This window comes from Phacochoerus africanus, chromosome 2, assembly GCF_016906955.1.
Source record: "Phacochoerus africanus isolate WHEZ1 chromosome 2, ROS_Pafr_v1, whole genome shotgun sequence".
Taxonomy (NCBI): Eukaryota; Metazoa; Chordata; class Mammalia; order Artiodactyla; family Suidae; genus Phacochoerus; species Phacochoerus africanus.
The window spans coordinates 206,155,503-206,169,297 of record NC_062545.1 but is presented as its reverse complement, the minus strand read 5'-3'; the positions used below and the strand labels follow the sequence as shown (position 1 = coordinate 206,169,297).

The 13,795-nt window shown below is 42.1% G+C and overlaps 1 protein-coding gene across 1 annotated transcript in view; it reads left to right on the top strand.

Annotated features, from left to right (window-relative positions):
• The window catches only part of ADAMTSL1 (ADAMTS like 1), a 452,838-nt gene that overhangs the window by 252,455 nt on the left and 186,588 nt on the right, over positions 1-13,795 (top strand). The window lies entirely within an intron of this gene.

Here is a 13,795-nt window from a genome sequence, read left to right as displayed (position 1 = left end):
GGTCCAATTGGAGCTACAGCCCACTGGCCTACTCCACAGCCACAGCTATGCCAGATCCAAGACATGTCTCTGCAACCTACACCACAGCTCACAGCAACACCAGATCCTTAACCCACTGAGCAAGACCAGGGATCGAACCTGCGTCCTCATGGATACTAGTCAGATTTGTCTCCTCTGAGTCACGGCAGAAACTCCCATTTTTTTTAATTAAAATATAGTTGGTTTACAATGTTGTGCCAATTTCTGCAGTACAGAAAAGTGACCCAGTCAGACATATATTGCAACTGTTTTTAAAAGGAAATTTCTACCTAAAATTCTAAGCAAGCCAAGTGAAACCTCACACCTCTAAGGGCAAAAGTAATAGGGCAGGTCATCTACCCTACTAATCTGTTTCTCAGGAATCCTATCTGAATCATAACAGCCAGCAGAAATTTTATCTCATTTTCATGTATTAGTACCCAAAAGACAGGGTGATCAGAGAATGGGAAGCAGAGCCTAGAAGTTTTCATTGAATCAAACCACCTGTAGGTAAATCATCATGTGTGTGTTTCTTAGACAGTGGGATGCCTTAGAGATAAGTGTTTTGGGTTGGGGAGGTTGAGTCTGGAGATACTCTATACAATTGGGCTTAGTTTCAAGGCCCTTCTGCAGATTGACTTGCTCTGTCGAAGAAGTTCTAAATCAAATGGCATACTAGTAATGAGAGAGTAAATGTATATCTTGCTGCAAGTGCCATTTTTTTTTCAAGAGCTATTGTTATTGTTTTTAAAAAATAGAAAAAAACAGGAGTTCCCATCGTGGCTCAGTGGTTAACGAATCTGACTAGGAACCATGAGGTTGTGTGTTCAATCCCTGGCCTTGCTCAGTGGGTTAAGGATCCAGCATTCCTTAACCCACTGAGCAAGGCCACTGAGCTGTGGTGTAGGTTGCAGACATGGCTCGGATCTGGTGTTGCTGTGGCTCTGGTGTAGGCCGGCAGCTACAGCTCCGATTCAACCCCTAGCCTGGGCACCTCCATATGCCGCAGGAGTGGCCCAAGAAATAGCAAAAAGACAAAAAAAAAAGGAGTAAAAAACAAAACAAAACAAAAAGTCATTTATAGAGTTCCCTAGTGGCCTCTCAGTTGAGGATCCTGCATTGTCACTGCTGTGGCTTAAGTTACTGCTGTGGCGAGGATTTGATTCCTGGCCCAGGAACTTCTGCATGCCATGGGTAAGGCAAAAAAAAATAGTTGTTTGCAGTGTTGGTAACCTTGATTTTTTTTTTTTTTTTAAAGAAATCCTTTATGGGAGTTCCTGTCATGGTGCAGTGGAAACAAATCTGACTAGGAACCATAAGGTTGCAGGTTCGATCCCTGGCCTTGCTCAGTGGGTTAAAGATCCAGTGTTGCCGTGATCTGTGGTGTAGGTCACAGACGCAGCTCGGATCTAGCATTGCTGTGGCTGTGGTGTAGGCCAGCAGCTACAGCTCTGATTAGACCCCTCACCTGGGAACCTCCATATGCTACAGGTGTGGCCCTAAAAAGACAAAAGACAAAAAAAAAATCTTTCAGAAGGTGAGGCAAGCTGGCATGGCTAAAGTAGTCATTCGACCACACTGTTCTCCATCTCGGGTGTTTGGTGATCTTGATCATAAGTATTTTTATGAAGCCAAAAACTCATGCAAAGCAAGCCAACTTCCAGCAGAAGCACAGTTCTATCTCCTGTTTCCTGAGCCATGAAAGCTTCTCTTTTATGTAGAGAGCCCTGATTTTCATGATGTTCTTTATCATTTATGCTTTTGGTTAATTTTTGGCCTTCCAGCATATTTGCACTATCTTTTGTCCAACATCTGCTTTGATCTTTTATTTATCCTAGGCCCCTTTAAGCAACTTTCTTAAACACAGATGTTATAGCAGATCCATCTGCTGTGCAGTATAACTGCTTTTCTCAACTTGTCTGTTCTTCCTCTCTGACCCTTCGTGACTCCTTCCTCCATCTTCAGTGATCAAACAGGCAAGAAGGAGTCACCTGGGTTCCCTTCCCAACCTTGGAGAGAGTGCTTATTTTTCTGGGCCTCAGCTTGCTGGTCCATAAAAGGGAGGTAGTGAAGGCTGCATTGTTCACCTCTTTTTTTTTCTTTTTTTTTTTTATTTGTTTTTTTATAGCTGCACTTGCAGCACATGGAAGTTCCCAAATCCAGGGGTTGATTCAGAGATGCAGCTGTCAACCTACACCACAGCCAAAGCAACACAGGATCCTAGCCCCATCCACCACCTCTGCCACAGCTCTCGGCAATACTGGTTCCTTAACCCACTGATCAAGGCCAGGGATTGAACCCTTTTCCTTATGGACACTATGTCAGGTTCTTAACCCACTGAGCTAAAATGGGAATTCCTGTTTGGCTCACTTCTGAGTTAGGGGAATGATAAACAGTCTTTGTGATATGTGATCAGTCCTACAAATGCAAGTGGCTATGAGCATCATATGGCCTGTCTTCTGAAATTCTGAAGTGTTCATGCTTTAGTTGAATAGCTTAGCACTTAACTCATCACTCTTACCTAACACTGTTTGCTACATTTCCAGGGTGTTTGTCAGTTTCCCCTCTCTGTGCTGAAAGCATGCTGAGGGGGGCAAGCACGTTTCCCACTTCTGCCACACGGCTTAGCAGGATATGCTTAAGCACTAGATTACCTTGGACATGTCACAAATATCCTTTCTTTCAGCCTTATAACCCGTGGCTACTTTGACTGAAGCACTCCACGCAGGTTTTTCCCTCTACTCATTAAACTCTATCCTCAATAACCATCCATGCATTTAACAAATATTTACTGAGCTCCCAGTAATAAGAGTTTGGATTAGCTAATGTTTATAGAGCCCTTAATCTGAGCCAGGCACTGTGCTTAAGCCCCTTACGTAGATGTTTTCATTTAAGCCTCCTAACAACACTTTGAAGTGTGTATTGCTGTTATTCCCATTTTAAATATGAGTAAAGTATTTAGTAACATTCTGAAAGTGATGCAGTTAGAGAGTGGCAGAGCACAGTTCATTCACAGAGAATCCAATGCCTGACAAAGTTCTTCATTAGGCCAGGATGCCACCCTGGGCATCTGCGATGTGCCAGGCACTGGAGTAGGTGCTAAAGACATTAAGATGCATATGTCAGAGCCATTAGGGCCTAGGGAGAGAGACAAATAAGTAGACAAATAACAGTGTGAGGCTGAGGGTAGAAAAGAATGCCTCTAGGAGGAAAGAGAGAGTCACGTGCTGCAAAGGGAAGGGTCTAGGTTTGCCTCATGGGAGGGGCATTGGAAAAGTATTCAGAGAAGAGAGTGATGCTTAGGAACCATCTGGAAGGGCAAGGGGTCTGCCAGCCATAGAAGAGCAGTTCTTTTCTGACGGCTACTCAAAGCTGTATATGGGGGTGACCAGAGATTACACCAGAAAGATACACACTCTTCGTGAAGCACATTAAAGGCCAGCCAAGGATTTAACGCTTGGACTGTGGGTAATAGGGAGCCAGTGGATGTTTTGTAGAAGCTTTATTTGGAAGTAAGTTCAGTTGTTGTTGTTGTTGATTTTAAGTTGCAAAAACAGTACATAGAGCTCCCTTATACCCAACCCCCTCCATTCCATAGTTGTTAATGTGGGCACCATTTGAGAATAATCTTATATGCATCTTAACACTTCAGTGCTGATTCCTTAAAAACAAGGATGCTAATAGGTAACGACAAATACGGAAATTTCCAGGCTAGGGGTTGAATCAGAGCTGCAGCTTCCAGCCTACGCCACAGCCACAGCAATGCAGGATCTGAGCCATGTCTGTGGGCTATACTGCAGCTCACAGCAATGCTGGATACTTAACCCACTGAGGGAGGCCGGAGATTGAATCCAATTCAACCCCTAGCCTGGAAACTTCCATATGCCACAGGTGTGGCCCTAAGAAAAAGAAGGAAAAAAAAGAATCCAACTGCAGTGGCTTGGGTTGCTTTGGAGGCACAAGTTTGATCTCTGGCCTGGCACAGTGGGTTAAAAGGTTCTGGCATTGTCACAGCTATAACATTGGTCACAGCTGTGGTTCAGATTCAATCCCTGGCCCAAGAACTTCCATATGCCACAGGTGTGGCCATTAAAAAAAAATTGATTGTGATCAAATTGTCCAAGATATGGCCAGTGGGAGCCCCTTCAAACTGCTCCCTGGGTCGTTTCGATTTGTACCCCATCATTTTTCAAGCACTTCCCAGTTTCCCAGTCCAGTGTATTCCAGGCTCACTTTCGATTTTCCCAGCCCCTGTCCCAGAGCCATTTTCACAGGAACTGGCTCCTTAGTGGAGAATGATATTTAGAAACCAAGATCTGGGCACTTCATATACTTGATACTACTAGGATGTCATTACCTCTAGGCATCTTAGCAGAGAGAGCTAGGAAATATTATAAACATTTATATGTGTATTTGTATACATATGTATATCTGTTGATAGATATTTAGGTATCTATTAAAAATCATGAGTTCACACTGTTTTCTATACTAATCTAATTTTACGAGGTTTATCTTATTCTTCCCACTTTCTGCGTCTGTAACTCCTCTCTCTGACAAAAAGAAATCTGACTTCCATTCTCCTTCATGTATTTATGTATTCATTCAATCCTCTTGAATGTTTGATTCCCATCCATCCCTGGTGCTTACAACTTCAGAAAATGACAAATGATGGAATGACAGATCTAGTCCTAAATAGTGGAAACAACTATACTGATGCCACTCAGCTATCCTTGCAAAGTGCTGAGCCCTGTCACAGGCCAGTGGACTACTCCCCACCAAACCTCAGGCTAAAGTTCAGTCCTATGAAGCAGAAGAAGGAAGGAAGGAGGAAAAGCCAGTTAGAAAGTTCATCTCTAGCTGTATGATTCTGCTTTGACCCCAGGGTGCACTGGACCAAAACTGGGCCTTCCATCCACTGTTCCCCACTGTCGTGAAAGCCCAACTCAGACCTCAATGGAGGCGTATAATCAGAGGAAGTAAAGTGAACAGATTCACATTTTGGACTGACATTTTGGAAGCTCCAGGCTGTGGACAGATGAGAAACTGGAAGATGTGGAGATAAATTAGGAGCTACTAGTAATAGTCCAAGAACCTTGAAGTGGGACAGGGTCATGGACAGTGGCCCTGGTGAAGAGAGGATTCTCTGCCCTACATTAGGAAACCTCAAGCTGGCCACTCTCCACGGTGCCTCGTTTATTACTGCCAGCTTGCTGTCTACGTCGTGACCTCAGAGGCATTCTAAAGGAAACAGATATCTTAGGGGAATCTTAAAAAAAATTTCAGGGAGTTCCTGTTGTGGCTCAGTGGAAACAAATCCGACTAGAAACCATGAGGTTACAGGTTCAGTTCCTGGCTTCGCTCAGTGGGTCAAGAATCTGGTGTTGCCATGAGCTGTGGTGTAGGTCGCAGACACGGCTCGGATCTGATGTTGCTGTGGCTCTGGTGTAGGCTGGTGGCTACAGCTCCAATTAGACCCCTAGCCTGGGAACCTCCATATGCCACAGGTGTGGCCCTAAAAAGACAAAAAGACAAAAAAAAAATTTCAGGATAGAAATGTTAGGCAGAAATGTCAAGTCAGAGGATTTCACACAAGGATAAAGAATGCATCTAATAAATAACCAAAATTTATAATGGTAGTCTGCCTCCTAATAAAAACTGCATTTTTAAATGTTGGATAGAGAAACATTCTCTACTTTGCTGCAAAAGCCAAGGTAAGAAAAGATTCTTAGGGTAATAGCTTGGGGTGGAGAGCTTCTGCCTTAGGAATTATGTGCATTTGCACCAGCAACAAACAGTGAGTTACTAGAGGCCTCTCTGAAAGAGGAGGGGAGCAAAACCTTGGCAACTGACATAATGAGCTCTTGTCCAAAGGAAGGCAAAACTTCCTCCTTTTGTGTAGCTAGTACAAACACAGTGTCTTAAAAGCACCAACCACTATGGCTCCTTGATTACCCAAAGCATCTCTGATAGCCACCTTCACCAAAACCACACTCTGCCTTTGCTCGTTGGCTGCTAAGTCCCACTGCTGCTTCACTGAAAAACAACTGCAAGGGTGTTCATGACCCAGAGCAGCATCCACGTGGTTGATTCTGTTAGTTAGGAATAGATCAGTCATTTTGTCATCTGCCATTTTCTGAAGTTGTAAGCACTGAAGATCCTAGAATTTGCATCATAGCTCTACCTGGTATTCCTTTCTCTCAGACGCAGTAGCCAGGCCACCTGGGTTTGAATCTTAATGCCCTTGTTTACTAGCTGTGTGAATTTTAGATAAGTTGCTCAACTGGTCAGAGCCTACCTTGTATTGCGCTATGAAATGGGAGATCTGGTATTAGTAGTACCATCTTCCTAGGATTGATGTAAGTAAGACATCAGTAGTACCTTGGTAATACATAAAAATGTATCCTACATCTTGAGCAAGCTTAGCTCTGAGTCCTGCTGGGACCTTGGTGAAAGAGGCTGGGATGATGAAGAGCCAGGGCTTCTAAGTCCCCAGTCCTAGTAGCCACTATGATGGAGAGAAGCCTCCTCCTCAGCGCCCATGTGTCCAAGTCATGAGAGACTTGAAGATGATGCAGAAGCAATGACATCTGTGTGAGGCCTGGCAGGAGGCATTGACTAATTAATCATTTAGCTGCTCTAGGCCTCAACTCCTTGTTGCTAAAATGCAGATGAGTAACGGTACCTATCTCACGGGGCTTTGGAATGGATTAAAGGAGGCAACTCATTTAAAGTAACTAGCACTGTACCTGGCTCACTGTAAACACCGGTAAATGTTAGTATTGCTATTGTTATTGGCAATAATCATGATGTCACCTGGATATGTGGCTGTCACATCATGGCCTTGGGCTCATGGCTAAAGGTCTCTGCCCTGCCCAAGGCTGAGAACTGGCCAGATACAGGCAGAGTGACAGGACCACATTCCAGTATGTTGGACTTTGAGCAGAACTCCAGCACCATCAGCAAAACAAAGTGAGAGTTGGGAAATCAGGTCTAAAATCTAAAATTCATTTATAAAGACAGACCAACCCAAGTACACCTGATGCTGGGCAGAGGGCAGGAAGACTAATCCAGCTTTGGGGCCTGGAGTGTGGCCTTGTGTCCTGCTTACCTTTGGTCAGGAGTCAGTGGCAGGAGCTTGGAAGGGTCCAGCCTGAAACTACAGAGCATCACTGTGATCTGTCAACTCATGGTGCCTTCCCTGTGAGCAATTTTTGGGAAAAGAAACAGTAATGTAGATAAGAAGGACTCAGAGGAAAGGAAATAGTATAGAGAGAGAATTCTGAGGGAACCAGTCTTCCTAGCATTTTTGGCTGTGAGCCTAACCATGAAGCCAGTACCCCAAGCCCAAGAAGCTGAAAGAACCCACAGTGACCATGTTTACCCTTCTCCATGTATAGGACCATGATGCTGTAGTCAAAATCATTGGGGCAGGTGTGTTTTAGAATCTATAAATTGGAGCATTTTAGAAATATTACCAAAACATGTATTTTATAGCCCCTCTAGTAAGTTCCGAGGGAAACACCATAATCCAACAGGCTAACATTGCTGCAGTAAAATGAATAAATATTTATACCAAGTGAGATGTAGCCTGTCAAGGCATCATCTCCATCAAGGTGTAGCTTTGTCATCAAAGAGTTTTCACCACACTGAAGAAAACCTCATGGTGTTCAGAGATTTGGGGACTTTGAAATTCAGGGTGGGTAGTTATTTAGAGGACACAGCTGAGATGTTGACCAGCCAATTTGCAAAGCCAAAGTTCACATACAGTTGCTTGGGGTTCCACTCATCTTGAGAGCCCTTGTTCTTCCTGAGCACCTCCTGTGTTCCAGGCACCATGCTGGGCACTGAGGTCATATATTGGGATATTGGTTTCCCAGGGCTGCCGTAACAAAGTACTACAAACAGGATGACTTGAAACAACAGAAATCTATTCTCTCACAGTCCTAGAGGCACAATTAAGTCCAAAATCATAATGTCATCAGAGCCGTTGTCCCTCTGACATGTGTAAAGGAGGATCCTTCCTTGCCTCTTCTGGCTTCAGAAGTTTACTGGCAATCCTCGACATTCTTTGGCTTATAGATGCATCAGTGCCATCTGTGTTTCTGTCATGACATGGCATTCTCCCAGGTGTCTCTCTCTCTCTCTTCTTTTGAAGACACCTGTCATACTGGATTAAGGATACACCCTACTCCAGTATGAGCCTATCTTAAGTGATAGCACATGCAGTTACCCTACTTCAAAATAAGGTCACATTGTGAGGTACTGCGGGTTAGGACTCCATCATAGCTTTTGGTGGGATACAGTTCAACCCATAGCAAGCAGTAAACCAAAACAGGCATGGCCCCATGCTCTCAACAAGGTAACCGTTGAGCAGGATGATCAGATTACAGGTGTGTTCTAAAGAAGAAATACAAATGGCCAACAGGTATATAAAAGATGCTCAGTGTCACTAGTCATTAGGAAAATGGAAATCAAATCGACAAGGGGATATCATCTCAGACCTGTCAGGATGACTATGATAAAAAATAAAAATGGAGTTCCCATCAGGCTCAGCAGTTAATGAACCCGACTAGCATCCATGAGGACGTGGGTTTGATCCCTGGCCTCACTCAGTGGGTTAAGGATCCAGCATTGCTGTGAGCTGTGGTATAGGTTGCAGACATGGCTTGGATCCTGTGTTGCTGTGGCTGTGGTGTAGGCTACAGACCCAATTGAACCCCTAGCCTGGAAACCTCCATATGCTGCAGATGCAGCCCTAAAAGACAAAAAAAAAAAAAAGACTGCAAGTGTTGACAAGAATGTAGAGAAATTAGAACGCTTGCACACCCTTGGAGGAGTAAAATATCATGCAGCCACTGTGGAAAACACTATGGTGGTTCCTCTGAAAACTAAAGCTAGAACTACCATATGATCCTGCAATCCCACTTTCTGATATTTATCCATAAGGATTGAAATAAGGACTTTAAAGAGACACTAGCATTCTCACATTCATAGGCACAGTCACTACTCTCAATAGCTGTTTCCAAGATTTAGAGAGGACCTAAATGCCTATGGACAGATAAATGGATCAAGAAAAATGTTTTATATATATATTTGCATTCAAAAATGTTATATATATATATATATATATATATATATATATATATATATTCAGTGGAATATTATTCAGCCCTGGAAAAGAAGGAAATTCTGCAGTGTGTAACAACATGGACGAAATTTAAGGTCTTCATGCTAAGCTGAATAAACTGTCACAGAACGTCAAATACCAGATGAGTCCACTTATATGAGGAATCTAAAATAGTCACATTCATAGAATCAAAGATTGAAATGGTGGTTGTCAGAAGCTCAGGAGAGGGGGAAGTGGAAGTTACAGTCAGAAGGCATAAAGTTTCAGTTAAGCAAGATGGAGAAGTGTTAGAGATTTGCTGTACAGTACTGTACTTATAAATAATACTATATTGGACACTTAAAATGTTGTAAAGAGAGTAGACCTCATGGTAAGTATCCTTACCACAATTAAAAAAAAAAAATGTGCTCAGCGGTAATGAACCCGACTAGCATCTATGAGGATACGGGTTCCATCCCTGGCCCTGCTCAGTGGCTTAAAGATCCAGTGTTGCCGTGAACTGTGGTGTAAGTCATAGATGGGGCTCAGATTTGGTGTGGCTGTGGCTGTGGTGTAGGCTGGCAGCTGCAGTTCTGATTCAATCCCCAGCCTGGGAACTTCCATGTGCCACAGGTGTGGCCATAAAAAGAAAGTAAAGGGAAAAAAAAAAAAAAAAAAACAAGTATGCTGAGAATTTCTAAATGGAGATGTATTCATGGAGCCATATCTCAGGGGAAAATTTAACCCAGTTGAAGGCTTCCTCCCTGAGGAAGTAACATTTTCAATGATGATGAAAAGGTGAGTCCAAGACAAAGTAGGGGAGAAGCATTAAGGCCCTCACCCTCTGATGCCCACAGCCCCTGTCCTCCTCAGCACTAGGCTTATGGGAGGGCAGAACCCAGAGTCCCAGGGAAGGACCGTAAGTATCTCTCAGGTTGCCAGCCACAGCCAGTCTTGCCCTCAGGCCAGGTCCCACCAGCCTACAGGCCCTCCCTCAGAAACAGCCCAAGGCAGAGAATACAGGAAAGCAGCTATGAGCACCCAGCAAGACCGCACACTCACAGTCAAAGACCCTATGAAGAGGAAGAGTAGCAGAGAAGTCTCTCTGTTTTTCCACTTTTGGCCTAAATTGATGAAAATACTTTGACCCAGAGTCAGAAAAGCGCTTAACACATAGCTAGATTCCGCTGCCCTCCTTCCTTGAGAATGTGATGTACTTTTATCATGAGTAAACAGATATGTCTATTTTATGGGTTTTTCCAGCAGCATTAAAGAGGCCTCATGGCCACCAGACGCCTCTGCTTCAAGATCCCAATGACTGAATTTATGCTGGGGGGGAGGGAGTGAGAGCAGGGGTGGAGGGGGCAGCAGTGGTATAGAGACTGTACTGTGGCAAGCTCGACCCTTGGGCCAGCACTCCCTGTATAGTCAGCTCCTTTATCAGGCATACACAGAGTGGTCATCAGCACTGGGCATAGTCATTGGACTTTATTTTATGTCCACAACATTTTAGTGTTTTACTTGAAAGTAGACAGGAGGGGAGGGCAACATCCTTTATTGAAGGCATAACAAATGTAGAGAAAAGTGCACCAATTCTACCTGGATAGTCTGGTGATTTTTCACAAAGTCAATGCAGATCCAGAACCTCGATGGAGGTAACACCCCAGAAACCCTCCCCTGGCCCCCGTACTCTACTTCCAGTTATTACCCATCAAGGGTAACCACCATTCTCATTTCTAACGTTCTACCGTTGGAGTTTTGAACTTTATATAAATGAAATCACAGTTTGACTTTTTGAAGTTGTAGCTTAGTTCACTCGTTTTTATGTTGTGAGTTCATCAATGTTTGCTGTTGTTGTTGATTCTCACTGTTTTATAAAGTTTTATATGAATGGATCATCATCATTTATCTGTTCAACTGCTGATGGACATTTAAGTTGTTCCCCATCTGGGCTGTTATGAATGGGGCTTCTTTGGATATTCTCATAGATGTCTTTTGATGGACATATGATATTTGTGGGGAAGAATGTGTACTTGTGTTAGTTGTCTGCTGTTGCCTAAGGAATTTCCCCAAACCTAGGAGTTCACAACAAAAGTAAACATTAATGACCTCTCATAGACTAATGAATGAGAAATATGGGAGCAGCTTGAAAAGGCAGTTCTGGCTCAGGATCTCTCATGAGTTTGAAATCATCTGAAGGCTAGACTTGGTCCAGCTGGTGCTGACCCTTGGTGTTCAGCCTCAGTTCCTTTGCGTGTGGATTTTCCTCAAGACTCTCTCGGGGTCCTCATGACATGGTGGCTGGCTTCCCCCAGAGTGAGCAGGCAAAGAGAGAGAGCCACGTGGAAGCTCTATCCCTTTTCTGATCTGGCCTTCGAAGTCGCATAGCATCTCTTCTGCCTCATTCTATTCCTTACAGGTAAACCAGTAAGTTCAGCCCGTACTCTAGACTCCATCTTTAGATTGGAGGAGTGGCAAAGATTGTGTGGACATATTTTTAAAACCATAACCCCATAACATTTTAAAGCTTGGAATTTACTGCAGCTAGGGATCTAAAAATAAGTTTATAGATACTCATGTAATTATCTAAAAGAAATATAATTCAACCCAGCCTCTCCTCATTTATTCATTTAAAACATTGTGTTTGTAGGACAGTTTTCAAGTTTTTTCCTGGAGATAATATGGAACCATAGAAAGAACAAAGGCTTTGGAGCCAGACACACTCAAGTTTGAATCCTGGATTCACTACTTACTAATTTTGCATACTTGGGCACACTCTTGTATTCTCAGATTCCTCAACTTTAAATTAGGGATGCACAATTATGAGGGAAGCATGGGAATAACACTAATGTGTTTAATTTTATAGAAACAAGACCTTTAAATAGTAAAATCTACAAAATTTTATAATGTTATCAGGTATGATGGTGAAAATACTTTGTAGTACATTAATTTTCATAAGCTAACTCATAGCAAAGACCATAAAAGAGCTGTTATGTTTAGACATTGACTAAATTTTTTCTTTTACAAAAAGATGAGCATTTCAGATCTGTTAACCTTTACTGTAGCAAGTGGCTGTGGGTAGGAATCTATTTAAAATGTACTTAATTTATTCCTTTAGTATAAAGGAACATGCTGTTATATCATAAAATGTTAAACCAAAATTTTCAAAATTATTAAAAAATATTCCACTACTAATTGTATTATTTAGCAAAAAATATAGGTCTTTTGTTACTTTAATAATATTAAAATTAAAAAATAAACTAAGGAAAATCGGTAGAGTCTATCTCATAGTGTTCTGGAAGTAATTAAATGAGGTAATGTGTATAAAGGGCCCTCCTGTGATGGCAGGTCCCTTCCATTTGCTCATCTATTTTGAAAAAAAAAAAAAGTATTAACCATATACATTTACTATCTAGAAGGAGCCATGATGAACCCTGTGAGAGAAACAAAACTGACTCAGACACAGACCTTGACTTCAAGAGGTATATATTCTAGCAGGGCTCTTGACAGACAGAATAACTGCAATGCAAATGAGAAAATGTTCAGTATGTGGAATAGTTATGGATACAATCCTTTAAATATGGGTTAAATTTGGGTATATAGAAATGGAAGAAATTTTGAGGGGTAGGGGAGAGACCAAAAGCATTCCAAATTAGGAGTAATAGCTTGAGTAAAGACAGAGCTAAATAACCAGGGGTCATGAATTGAAAGCACTGAAGTAGTTCATTAAAGATGTGGCTTAAATATAGGGTAGGGAAAGAGGTTGTGGAAATAGGGGTTAGAAAGGTAATTATATACCATAGTAGTAGGAAAGGCTGAGAGAGCTAAACTCAGTTTTGCAGTCTGATGGAAAACATTAAAAACAAAGACTTTTAAAACAATTTTCAGAGCTAGCTACAAAAGCTAGGCAGGCCTAGCTACTGAAGGATCTACTTGTCATACTTTTCTTGGCTTAACTTTTGTTTGTAGAATCTTTGTGCTCTACTTCGTAAATAGGACTTCCTAAAAATGATCATTAAAGAACACTTCTCACTCCACGCCCAAACAACTGAATTTCTTTTTTTTTTTTTCTTTATTATTCCCATTTTGGAGGCTGCATCAATAGAAAATGCAGTGTGATTGTTTTTATAGGTCCTTAGCTCACTATAAATGTAGTTGTCAAGACTTGGCTGTTTGGAATGGCCAATTCATGCACTTAACTCATTTGTGTGTATTTGACTTCCTTTTCCAGATAATGAGCTGTTCTCTCCACTTATTTTCCCTCAAGAAGACTGATCTATTTAGCAACCTTCACTTTTGTTATATTCTCCAGTCCCAGGCACTGCTGATATTTATACATAAGACAGAGACGTTTCTATGCTATGATGGACACTCGAAGGAAATTGGAACCAGCAACCTTTCATTTTGAAGCCAAAGAAAAACAAGCATGAAATTTTCATTCTTCTAGAGAAAAGCCTCCTTCTAGACGAGATCCACTATTCAATATGTGGTGCCCAAAACCTTTATGAACTCAATCTATGGCTTATCTAACATGCCCCTTTATTTTGATGAAGCTTATTTGTTTCATCAAGGTAGATGTGGTTGTGACCCTTCTTGGTAATATTGTGGGTAAAAATTGGATGTTCCATTTATCACCCTCTTTGCTCTCTCTAAATGAATTCTAAAGCACAC